Source organism: Theropithecus gelada, chromosome 20 (genome assembly GCF_003255815.1).
Source record: "Theropithecus gelada isolate Dixy chromosome 20, Tgel_1.0, whole genome shotgun sequence".
Classification (NCBI taxonomy): domain Eukaryota; kingdom Metazoa; phylum Chordata; class Mammalia; order Primates; family Cercopithecidae; genus Theropithecus; species Theropithecus gelada.
Window position 1 is genome coordinate 16,301,894 of NC_037688.1, and position 13,913 is coordinate 16,315,806.

General features: G+C 40.9%; 2 pseudogenes; both read right to left on the reverse strand.

Annotated features, from left to right (window-relative positions):
* Window positions 1-5,092: 5,092 nt before the first annotated feature.
* On the reverse strand, window positions 5,093-5,191 carry LOC112614944 (annotated as a pseudogene).
* A 6,659-nt stretch (window positions 5,192-11,850) lies between these two features.
* Window positions 11,851-11,950, reverse strand: LOC112614847 (annotated as a pseudogene).
* Between the last annotated feature and the right edge of the window lie 1,963 nt (window positions 11,951-13,913).

Consider the following 13,913-nt stretch of genomic DNA (forward strand, 5'->3'; position numbering starts at 1 on the left):
TACTCATCTGACAAAGGGCTAATATCCAGAATCTACAAAGAACACCAACTTATAAGAAAAAACACAACCCCATCAAAAAGTAGGCAAAGGATATGAATGGACACTTCTCAAAAGAAGACATTTATGCAGCCAACAGACACATGAAAAAATGCTTGTCATCACTGGCCATCAGCGAAATGCAAATCAAAACCACAATGAGATACCATCTCACACCAGTTCGAATGGTGATCATTAAAAAGTCAGGAAACAACAGGTGCTGGAGAGGGTGTGGAGAAATAGGAACACTTTTACACTGTTGATAGGACATTCAGCCCCACCATTCAGCCATTGTGGAAGACAGTGTGGTGATTCCTAGATTCCTAGGATCTAGAACTAGAAATACCATTTGACCCAACCATCCCATTACCAGGTATATACCCAAAGTATTATAAATCATGCTGCTATAAAGACACATGCACACGTATGTTTAATGTGGAACTATTCACAATAGCAAAGACTTGGAACCAACCCAAATGTCCATCAATGAAAGACTAGATTAAGAAAATATGGCACATATACACCATGGAATACTATGCAGCCATAAAAAAGGATGAGTTCATGTCCTTTGTAGGGACATGGGCAAAGCTGGAAACCATCATTCTCAGCAAACTATCGCAAGAACAAAAAACCAAACACTGCATGTTCTCACTCATAGGTGGGAATTGAACAATGAGAACACTAGGATGCAGGAAGGGGAACATCACGCACTGGGGCCTGTCATGAGGTGGGGGGAGTGGGGAGGGATAGCATTTGGAGATATACCTAATGTAAATGATGAGTTAATGGGTGTAGCACACCAACATGGCACATGTATACATGTGTAACAAACCTGCACGTTGTGCACATGTACCCCAGAAGTTAAAGTATAAAAAAAAAAAGACTTGGGGGGAAATGCCTAGACTAAAATGCAGTTCCATCCTTTACCTACAGATCTCAGTCCCAGCTTCTTGCAAGTATGCACGGTCCTGCACAGCCAGGTCTTGAGTCCATCTTTCCAGCTGTGTGGACCTTGTGTTGTGTCTAGTACAGTTTCAGGTCCTGAGAATAGAAATATAAATGAACTGTGGTTTTGGTTTCACTATTTGCAGCCTGCATCATCCTTTCTTGGATTCACTTTAATTATGCTTTTTGATAAAATATTCTCTTGAGTAATTATTCCTAGAAAATCTATGGATCACAAAATTTATGAGTGCTGGCCTATTTAAACATTTCCATATTTTGACCTCACACTTGATTGCTATTTTTACCGGTTATAGAATTCTAAGTTCAAAATAATTTTCCCCCAGAACTTTGAATATGTTGCACTGTCTTCTAATATTCTGAGTTTCTGATAAGAAATCTGATATCAGTGGCAGGTGTGGTAGCTCACTCCTGTAATCCCAGCACCTTGGGAGGCCCAGGCAGTTGGATCTTGAGCTCAGGAATTCGAGACCAGCCTAGGCAACATAGTAAGACCTTGTCTCTATGAAAAATACAAAAAATTAGCTGGGTGTGGTGGCACACACCTTTGATCCCAGCTAATTAGGAGGCTGAGGTGGAAGGACTGCTTAAGAGCCCAGGAAGTAGAGGTTGCAGTGAGCCGAGGTCACACCACTGCACTTCAGTCTGAGTGACACAGAGTGAGACCTTGTCTCAAAAACAAACAAACAAACAAAACTGCTATCAATTCAATTCTTAAGAGTTCTTTTGTCAGTAACCTGTTCATCCTCTCTGAAATGTTTAGGGTTGGAAATGTTTAGGGTTTTCTTTTTATCTTTTAATTTATAAATTGCAAGCATAATGTGTCTGGGTGTAGATATTCTTTTCATTTATTCTGCATAGATCTGAGTAAGCCCTTTTAATCCAAGAATTTATTTCTTCAGTCTGGAGAAATTTTTTTGTATTATTTCTTTCATTACTTTTTTTCTCTCCATTCTCTCTGGTCTCTCCTAGCCTATTAACTGAACATTGATATTTCTGGATCCATTTAACAAGTCTCAACTTTTCTGTCATAGGCTCTATCATTCTTTACTTTTGTAAGACACTGTGGGAAAATCCCTCAACTTGATCTTTTAGCTCATTTTCAATTGAGTCTATTCTGCTATGTGCCCTACCTATTAAGTTGTGGAGGGTTTATTTTATGGTAATGATAATATTTTTTAATTTCCAAAAACAGAGTGGTTTATTTATTAGCAGTTTCTTCTTTCTGATAATATTAATTATAATTATTTTAAAGTCTTTTGATTGCTGTATGAATTCTGTGTTTTGGGTACTCATTTTTCTGTTTGTTGAGTTTGATGTTTTGTGTGTGTATTGTGTTTCCCAAACTGCTGATGATTCTTCAGTATCTATTAATACTTATAATTGGAAGTTGTAATTGAATAGCTGTCTATATCAGTCCATCTATCATTTATCTGTTTTTTAGTTCAAAAGTAAATCTTGGGTCTCCTAATGACAGACTACAAAGTTAGGAAAGGATAATATGTTTGCCTTCTGAGTGAGAGGAACTCTCAGGGTCATTGTAACTTACCTGAAATACCTCCCTCCTTTTTGGTCCCAGTTTCAGAAGTCCTGTTTCAGAGAGCTCTACTCAAGGCTTTATCCTGGTGGTGGGGGTGGGGAAGGTAATGCCAGCTTCTGAGTCAGCATATGTGGGAAAAGATCTTTTTCTTTTATTTTTCTTAACTTTGTATTAAAATGTAGCATATATCAGAAAGTTGCTCAAAGTTAACACATCCTTATAACGAGCACCAAGATCAAGAAACAGAACAACTAGGGGCCTTGCATCCCCTTCCATTCACTGTACCTCCAAGGGTAATCATTGCCCTAACATCTATTACGGTAGATTTATTAAATATTATTTGATTAAAATATTATCTCTATTAAAAGATTATCAATGGATTCATACTCTTTCATATCTGACTTCTTTCATGTAGCATGTTTGTGAGATTAATCCACCTTGTTCTGTGTGGTTGTGGTTTCTTCATGCTTGTTGATGTATAGCATTCCATTTTATGAACAAACATTTATCTATTCCTTTTCCTGTTGATGTACATTTGGGTAGTTTGCAGCTTGAGGCTATTGTTAGTAGTACTTACTCATATGTTTTGATGAACATATGTATGGACTTCTTTTGGAACAGGAATTGTTGGGTCATAGGGTAGCTACATGTTGGCTTTAGAAGATAGGGCCAACAGTTTTCTACAGTGATTGGACCATTTTACACTTCTGCGAGGGTGTTCCACTTGATTCACAGCCTTGCCAACGCTTTTCTGTCCTTTTCATTTTAGCCATTCTGGTGGGTGGTATTGCATTTGGGTTTTAATTTAAATTTTCTTCATGACTAATGAAGTTGGAGACATTTTTATGAGTTAAATTTTCTATGCTCTTTTTTTCTCAGCTTTTTATTATGAAAATCTTAAAACACAGAAAAGTTGAAAGGCTGGCATAATGAACATGCATATACTTAGTACCTAGATTTAAACAATTGTTAGCCTTTTGCTATATTTGCTTCATGTGTGTGTGTATATGCATATATATACACATACACATAATTGTTTTGCTGATCCATTGTAGAGGAAGTTGCAATCATAATGACACTTGACTCATAATTACACCAGTATCTCCTGGAAATAGATATTTTTCTACATAACCATAAAACCATGATCATATATAACACAATTAACAATAATTTCCTAAAAATACTGTGTAATGGTCTGTGTGCAAGTCTCCCCAGTTGTCCTTAAAGTACCCGTAATCTACTTTTTTGAACCAGAAGCCAATCAAGGCCAAATCCTTGCATTTTGATTGTTATAGCGCTTTAAACAGATCCCTCATCTTCCCCACCTCTCACCCACGACATTGATTTTTTTGGAGAGCCAAATTCTGTTCCAGTTATCTATATAAAAATTTTTTAAACCCCAAAACCTTAGCGGCTTAAAACAATTATTTTATTATATTTTATAATTTTGTCAATCATAATCAGGCAGGGCTCAGTCAAGTGATTCTTCTTTTTCACATGCCATTGACAAGGTCACTTGGTGGTATCCACTTGTTATATGGACTGGTCTGGAGGCTCCAAGATGGCTTCTGCATACTCATGTCCAAGATCTTGGTTGGGATGGCAGGAAGGCTGTGATCAGCTGGGACTGCCAACCGGAGCATGTCCATGTAGCCTCTCTGGCTAGCATGGACTCAAAATGGTCAGTTTCCTTACATCTTGACTCCTGGCTCTGAGGACGAGTGTTTTGGAGATCAGAACAGGAGCCACACTACCTTTTATGACCCAGTAGCAGGAGTCACACAGCGTCACTTCCATCAGGCTCTGTTGTTTGAAGCAGTCACAAAGCCCACCCAGATGCAAAGAATTTGCAGCTACGTTTTTAAAGCTGCAATGATCTGTTCTTCAGTCACAAATAATGTGCCCTTTTCTCACATGCAAAACACACACCCTTTTCCAAGATTCCTCCAGACTCTCATTCCATTAGGGCACCTGGCTCAGACTGTTTGAGATCCGCTCTTCTTTATCATGGGCTCCCTGTGAAGCTGCTGTAGAAGTCTTAGAGGTATTATTGTCTAGCTGACATGGGCTAAGAGGCATGCCCTTTGGATTCTTCAGGAATTTGGGGTATAACTAAGAGGAGACACAAAAAGCACCATTTTAAGTCTTTCTGAGGCCATTAACAGGATCTTACAGTTATGCACTGCATTTCCTGAGACTGTTTTCCTAGTATTACTCTTGTAGAATGTTCCCCATTCTGATTTTGTCTGCTTGTTTTCTCTTGGTGTCATTTAACCTTTTCCAAATCCCCTTCCCTCAACTCCGTATTTCCTGCAAAATTGGGTCTAGAGGCTTGATTTGATTAAGGTTGAATATTTTGGCAAGAATACTTTGTAGGTGATTTTGAATACATTATACTGCATGATATCTATAGGTATATCATGTCAGGTTGTCCTACTGTTAATATGTTAGGTTCCATCACTTGCATATGGTGGTGATCCCCAGGCCTCTCCATTGTAAAAATGTACATTTTCTTCCTTGTGATTTCCATGGAATTTGTGGGGTGATACTAGGAAAAATATGAAATGCTGTAAAAATTCATGTCATCCTTGTGCAGGGACCATGTTAATCATCTTGGCATCCTTCTAATTTTAGTTTGTGCTATGGAAGCACGTCCTGCCCTGGCTCTCACGAATTTGTAACTGTAATTGGTTCTTTGCCTGATGCATGTGTCAAGTCAATATGCTAAGGCAGCAGAGAAAGAGGTTTAATCATAAGGCCGCCAAATAATAAGACAGGAGAAAATCCCAAATCTGTCTCCCTGAGGAGTTTGGGGCTAGGGATGTTAAGGGTTTTGGAATGGGCCAAAGTGTGAAGATGGTTGATTGGTCAACAAGTCCAGGGTGACGTCATGGGACAGGGAGATAAAGAAACTATATCTGTACATTGATTTTGTTCCTCTGTGGGATCTTTAAAATGGTTGACATCAGCTACTCCGCTAGAATTAAGGATTGGCTTAAGCCATTCTTACACAAAACCGTTATGATTCTAACATCAGAAATCCCATCTATAGAAACAATGGGGATACAAATGGTCAATATCTAGTGCTACATGAATTTTGGTTACAAGGAAGTGGGTCAAATTGCAGCCTGACTAATGCTTAATTATAACTATATTTCTGCCCAGAATTCTTGTTAACCCTGTGAGGACAGCTTCAAATACAGCTCTTCCATCTCTTGTGCCAGCATCTGCTCCTGCTCCAGATGTCTGTTGACTTAGGCTTAGAATATCCCTAAATTGCTCTCACTTCCTTGGTGGTCATTTTTCCTACCTTTGGTTAAGCCATGTTCGTCTTTTCTCCAGATTTGTTGTCATTCAGATTTCACCTGCTTTCTATCCTCCAGAAATTCCTGTATTCTTCTGGTCTTCTGGTGGCCCTCTTTATTGTATTCATGTGCTTTTGTGGGTTTCATGTGTATGTAGGAAATACTCACAGAGAGACAGAATGTGTTGTGTAAGGAGATTTGAGGCAGGAAGTAGGGAGGTAGTGTATGTGCTGTGTTCAGTCAGACATCTCTGGCCAACCTTTGCTCTTGGGAAACTATATCCCAGGGCAGAAATGAGGAAGTGTCATATGTATCAAATCATTACGTTGTATCTCATAAATATATACCATTATTATTTGTCAATTAAAAATTGTAAAAAGGGCCAGGTGCGGTGGCTCATGCCTGTAATCCCAGCACTTTGGGAGGCCATGGTGGGTGGATCATTTGAGGTCAGGAGTTCAAGACCAGCCCAGCCAACATGGTGAAACCCTGTCTCTACTAAAAATACAAAAAAAAAAAATTAGCTGGACGTGGTGACATGCACCTGTAGTCCCAGTTACTTGGGAGGCTGAGGCAGGAGAATTGCTTGAACCTGGGAGGCAGAGGTTGCAGTGAGCAGAGATTGCACCACTGCACTCCAGCCTTGGTGATGGAGTGAGACTCCGTCTAAAAAAATAAAATAAAATTTAATTTAAATTAAATAAAAAAATAAATATCAGAGGATAAAGATAGAAACCAGGTTATTGTGGATTGTATTACATTTTCCCCAAATTCATAGTTTGAAGCCCTAATTCCCAATGACTATTTTTGGAGACAGCATCCTTAAAAAGGTAATTAAGGTTAAATGACATCATAAGGGTGGAGCCCTAATCCAACGTGACTGGTGTCTTATAAGAAGAGAAAGAGACACCATGAATGAGCATGCACAGAGGCAAGGCCATGTGAGGACAGAGCTAGAAGGTGGCCATCTGCAAGCCAAGGTGAGAGGCCTCACCAGAAATCAACCCTGTGGACACCGTGATATTGGGCTTCCAGCCTCCAGAACTGTGAGAAAACTAATTTCTGTTATTAAACCACTCAATCTGTGATACGTTGTTATAACTCTAGCAGACTAATACACATAACATGAAAGACATGACCTCCAGGAAGTGACTTATCCAGGCTTTAGAATTTATTCTGTAACCAGTGAGAAGCCATTTGGGTCATAAGCAGGGGAGTAATGGGATCAGAACTTGGGGGCAGGAAGATCACTATTGGAGTAGTAAACGGAGTAAGTTCACTCCGGAACTCCGAAACTCCGGAGTAAGGAACTCCGGAGTAAGGAGACAGTAGAGGCAAGGACACCAACTAGGAGGCATTTTAAGCATATGGGTGAGAAATGATGACGGCTTGAACAAAGACAGCTAGGTCAATAATATAATAACAAGAAGGTAAAGTCAGCAGAATTTGTTGACTGGTTGGATGTGGGGAGGTAAGAAAGTAAGAAATACCAAATTCTTCCCAGGCTCCTGAATTGCATCTAGTAATTGAAATGAACATTTATTTGTTCATTGCAGGTAGTAACTGCAATGAACATTTATTTGTTTTCTACCCAGCTTCCTTCTTCCTAAGAACTTCCAGATTGTCACTCAACACGATCTCCCAATCTCTCTTGTTGTACAGCCCATGTGCTTTGGAGAAACTGAACTCTATCTTGGCTTTAGAGGTGGGCCTGGACTGACTTACATTAATTAGCACATTCCATGGCTCTCACTGTAGTTTTTGGTTCAAGAGTGACGATGTGATCTAAACTTACCAATCAGTGAATGCCAGAACTCTTGATTGGAATACCGGGACTGAAGTGCCCTTTCCCACTTGACAAGAACAGGGAGGTGGATAGACCTGGCTTATTTGGAAACCATCTTGTGACTCCAGGCCCCAGGAAAATGGGCCATAGACTAGAGCTGACCGTAGCAGACCAAAGCAAGGATAGGTCCCCAGTGGTATCCTTGGGCTATTGGATCAACCAACCATGAAGTCCTTGACTCTCGTGTTATAAAGCCTAGAAACCCCTTTATTCTTTAAGCCAGTTCAAATTGGATTTTTATGTTACTTGGCACATAAAGATACAGGTTAATTGCCGCTTTAGTACAGTAGGCAGTGCATCAGTCTCATAAAGACACAGGTCATTGGGTAGACGGTGGTGCCATTAACCAGGAAATGCAAAGCAAAAAGAGGGACTAGTTTGAAAGGAGAGATGCTTTGTCCTGAACTTGCACAATCCCACATCTTTGCTTGATGTTGATCCCTGGGCCTGGAAAGTCCTACTCATAATCTAAGGCCCTATTCTGATGGCCCTTCCTCTAGAACAGTGTAAACACCTCTTATATCCAGTTAAGAATTCACCATGCCTTCTGAACCTGCGTACATTTTGGACATAGCTCTATCATTGCTTTTTTTTTAAGTCTTGCTGTGTTGCCCAGGCTGAAGTGCAGTGGTGTGGCATGTTCACAGCTCATTGTAGCCTCAACCTCCTGGGTTCAAGTAGTCCTCCCACCTCAACCTCCTGAGTAGCTGCTACTATAGGCATGCATCACCACACTCAGATAATTTTTTAAAAAATTATTTTTATAGATGGGGTCTTGCTCTGTTGCCCAAATTGGTCCCAAACTCCTGGGCTCAAGTGATCCTTCTGCCTCAGCCTCCCAAAGTTCTGGGATTACAGGCATGAGCCACTACACCCACCTATTATTGCTTTTATCACCTCATGTTACCATGTTCTCCTCTGGGTGCTGACTGATCTCCCTAACAGTCAAGAACACATCGTACTCATCTCTATGTACAGGTTTGCAGCCTCAATGCATCTAATAGGCACCTAAACATCTTGATGAGTAAATGAAAGCTGTTTCACCCATTTTCTTTTCAAACGAATGAACCTGCTCACCACCCCACTCTTTTGGGCTGAGAGAAACTGGCTATCAGACCAGGGAATAAATTACTTATCAAGTTACCAGAAAAATCTGAAAATATAGGAATGGTAGGAAAGGGTAATTTTGTGGGATTGAAAACACAGAAAAAGAAAACTTGGATTAACAAGTTACCTCTATAATAATGATGCAATGTGTTTACGTATATTGGCTTTAGTAGCCACAGCCAACAGTTTTCCACAGTGGTTGGACCATTTTACACTTCTGTGAGAGGTTCCACTTGATTCACAGCCTTGCCAACGCTTTTCTGTCCTTTTCATTTTAGCCATTCTGGTGGGTGGTATTGCATTTGGGCTTTAATTTACATTGTCTTCATGACTACTGAAATTGGAAACATTTTTATGAGTTAATTTTCTCTGATCTTTTTTTCTCAGCTTTTTATTATGAAAATCTTCACCCACAGAAAAGTTGAAAGGCTGGCATAATGAACATGCATATACTTAGTACCTAGATTCAGACAGTTGTTAGCTTTTTGCTATATTTGCTTCGTGTATGTGTGTGTGTATATAATTGTTTTGCTGATCTATTGTAAAGTAAGTTGCAATCATAATGACACTTGACCTATATACCAGTATCTCCTACAAATAGACATTTTTCTATATAATGATAAAACTGTGATCATATCTAACACGATGATATGGTTTGGCTCTATGTCCCCACCCAAATCTCATCGTGAATTGTAATCCCCACATGTTGAAGGAGGGAGGTGATTGGATCATGGAGTGGTTTCCCCCATGCTGTTCTCATGATAGCGAGTGAGTTCTCACAAGATATGATGGTTTGAAAAGTGGCAGTTTTTTCTTCTCTCTTCTTTCTCCTGCCGCCTAGTTAAGAAGGTGACTGCTTCCCCTTCTGCCATGATTATAAGTTACCTGAGGCCTCCTCAGCCATGCAGAACTGTGAGTCACTTAAATCTCTTTCCTTTATAAATTATCCAGTCTCAGGGAAGTTCTTTATGGCAGTGCAAAAACAGACTAATACGCAATTAACAACAATTTCCTAAAAATATTGTGTAGTGGTCTGTGTGCAAGTCTCCTCCGTTGTCCGCAAAGTACCCGTAATCTACTTTTTTGAACTAGAAGCCAATCAAGGCCAAATCCTTGCATTTGATTGTTATAGCACTTTAAACAGACATCCCACCCCATTTTCCCCATCCCTCATCCATAACATCGAGTTTTTGGAGAGCCAAATTCTGTTCTAGAAGTCTATATAGAAGTCTATATAAAGATTTTTTTTTTTTTTTTTTTTTTTTTTTTTATATGGAGTCTCTCTCTGTCACCCAGGTTGAAGTGCAGTGGCGCAATCTCGGCTCACTGCAAGCTCTGCCTCCCGGGTTCACGCCATTCTCCTGCCTCAGCCTCCCAATTAGCTGGGACTACAGGCACCCGCCACCATGCCCAGCTAATGTTTTGTATATTTAGTAGAGATGGGGTTTCACCATGTTAGCCAGGATGGTCTCAATCTCCTGACTTCATGATCCACTCACTTTGGCCTCCCAAAGTGCTGGGATTACAGGCGTGAGCCACCATGCCCGGCCAAGTCTATATAAAGATTTAAGAAAAAAAAAAAGCTCCAAAACTTCATTGGCCTCAAATGATTATTTTATTATATTTTACAATTTTGTCAATTGTGAATTCAGGCAGAGCCCAGTCAAGCAATTCCTCTTTTTCGCATGACATTGACAAGGTGACTTGGTGGTATCCACTTGTTATATGGACTGGTCTGGAGGCTCCAAGATGGCTTCTGCACACTCATGTCTGAGACCTTGGTTGGGATGGCAGGAAGGCTGTGATTAGCTGGGACTGCCCACCAGAGCATGTCCATGTTGCCTCCCTGGCTAGCATGGTCTCAGAGGGGTCAGTTTCCTTACATCCTGATTCCTGGTTATGAGGAGGAGTATGTTTTGGGGAACAGGACAGGAGCTGCATTACCTTTTATGATCCAGTATCGGGAGTCACACAGCATCACTTCCATCAGGCTCTGTTGTCGCTCCCATTATGCTCTGTGACAAAACCCACCCAGATTCAGAGAATTTGCAGCTGTGTTTTTGATTTTTGGGTTTTTTGTTGTGGTTTTTCTGTCACCCAGGCTGGAACACAATGGCACAATCACAGCTCACTGCAACCTCAACCTTCTGGGGTCGGCAATCCTCCCACCTCAGCCTCCCAAGTAGCTGGGACTACAGGCACACACACCACCATGCCCGGCTAATTTTTGGATTTTTTGTAGAGGCAGGATCTCACCATGTTGCCCAGGCTGGTCTCGAACTCCAGGGCTCAAGCAATCCTCCCACCTCTGCCTCACAAAGTGCTAGGATTATTAGGCATGAGCCACCATATCCGGCCTGTTTTTAAAACTGCCATGGTCTGCCCTCTGGCCACAAATAATTTGCTTTTCTCTTACATGCAAAACAGGCACCGCTTTCCAAGACTCCGCCAAAGTCTCATCCCAATGTGACATCAGGCCAGGCTCTTTGAGGTCTGCCCTTCTTGGGCTCCCTGTGAAGCTGCTGTGCAACTACACCCTCAGGAGTCCTCGAAGCATTGCTGTCTAGCTGAGAGGTGCTAGGAGGCATGCCCTTTAGATTCTTAGCTCTTTGTGTAACTAAGAGAGCACAAAGCACCATCCTACATCTTTCTGAGGTCATTAACAAGGGTCTTAGAGACATATTCCCTGAGATAATATTTTACAAGCATTGCCCTTATAAAAATACTCCACAATCTGATTTTGTCTGCTTGTTTCCTCTTGGTGACATTGAACTTCTCAAATCCCCCTCCCTTACCTTCATATTCCATGTAAAATTAGGTTTTGATGCTTAATTGGATTCAGGTTAAATATTTAGGCACAAATACTTCATAGGTGATTCAGTATACATACTGCATGATATCTATAGGTACATCATGTCAGGTCATCCTGTATTAACAGGTTAGGTCTCATCATTTTCATAGAGTGGTGACCCCAGATCTCTCCATTGTAAAAATGTACATTTTCGTCTTTGTGATCTTTGTGATTTGCATGAGATTTGTGGGGTGGTACTACGAAAAATGCAAAATGCCTCACAATTCATGTCATTCTAGTACAGGGGCTGTTCTAATCATCATGGTATCCTTCCCATTTTAGTTTGTACCATGGAATCAAGTCCTGACCTGGCTCTTGTGAATACAGCTCTTCCATCTCTTGTGCCAGCACCTGCTCCTGCTCCAGGTATCTGTTGACTAAGGCGGGAATATCCCTAAACTAGCTCCCATTTCCTTGGTAGTCATTTGCCTACCTTTGGTTAAGCTGTGTTCGTCTTTGCTCCAGGTTTGCTGTCAGTCAGATCCTGTCTGCTTTCTATCCTCCAGGAATTCCCATATCCTTCTGGTCTTCTGGTGGCCCTCTTTATTGTGTTCCTGTTTTTGTGGGTTTCATATGTACATATCAAATGCCCACTGAGAGACAGAATGTACTGCGTAAGGAGATTTGAGGCAGGAAGTAGGGAGATAGTGTGTGGGCTTGTGTTCAGTCAGATGTCTCTAGCCAACCTTTGCTCTTGGGAAACTGTATCTCAGGGCAATGATGAAGGAATATCACATGTATCAAGTCATCACATTGTACTATACATATATATGTATATGTATATATGTGTGTGTGTGTGTATATATCATTATTATTTATCAATTAAAAATTCAAAAATAAACTTTTAAAAAGTTTCAGAACATGAAGATAGAGACCAGATTGTTATGGACTGTGTTTTGTGTCCCCTCAACACGTGCAGTTTGAAGCCCTAACCTTTAATGTGACTAAATTTGGAGACAGAGTGCTTCAAAATGGTAATTAAGGTTAAATGAGATCCTAAGGGTGGAGCTCCAATCCAGTATGACTGGTGTCTTATAAGAAGAGAAAGACTCCAAGGATGCATGCACACAGAGGAATAGCCATGTGAGCACATAGCGAGATGACAGCCATCTGCATGCAAGGAGAGAGGCCTCGGAGAAACCAGCCCTGCCTGATGAAGTTGAATTAACAGGTACCTCTCTTATAATGATGCAATAGCTTCTTCTTTGCAAGTTAAGAGGGACACACACACACACGCACATACACGCACATGCAATATCTCTCAATATATAAGACGGGTTAACAATTTCTGTTAGTGCTGCTGAAGACTGTGGGAAGAATCTAAAATTGGTGCTACCCACACACAAGGTCGCATCATGCCCATCAATTTATTTTGATCTCATGGAAGGCGTTTTGGAGCAGTGCTCAAGAAATAGCTCAACCAAAAGAACATCTAAATTATGTAAAAATGAACTCCAGTGATTCAGATCTATTAATCTTACATAGTAAGATTTCAAACATGGTACTGTAATTCCCAAACACAAATAACTGTAATAACTTGATCTCATAGGAGATAAATTCTACCTAATTTTTTGCAGGAAAAAGTTGCAGAACAATACTTTATCACCTTCAAATATATTTGGTAACTGGAACTGAAGGGGAGACAAGTGTAGCCAAGCCTAGACCGAGGATGATCATCAATAATGACAGCTAGGCCGGGCGCAGTGGCTCCAGCCTGTAATCCCAGCACTTTGGGAGGCCGAGACGGGTGGATCACAAGGTCAGGAGATCGAGACCATCCTGGCTAACATGGTGAAACCCCATCTCTACTAAAAAATACAAAAAACTAGCCGGGCGAGGTGGCGGGCGCCTACTCGGGAGGCTGAGGCAGGAGAATAGCGTGAACCCGGGAGGCGGAGCTTGCAGTGAGCCAAGATTGTGCCACTGCACTCCAGCCTGGGCGACAGAGCGAGACTCTGTCTCAAAAAACAAAACAAAACAAACAAACAAAAAATAGTGACAGCTATTTAACAGATGATCATCAATAATGACAGCCATTTGACAAATGTTCATGGAGTGCTTGCTATGTCCCAGGTATTCTCTGAGGTGCTGAGGATGCAGCACTAAACACACATGAATAATGATGATAAGAAAGACATTTATTGAGCTCTTATTGTGGGGTAGGCCCTGAGCTCAGTGCTTTGTATACAGCTGACCCTTGAATAACACAGATTGGTTTGAACTGTGTGAGTCCCCACTTATACATGAAGCTTTTTTCAATAAAAG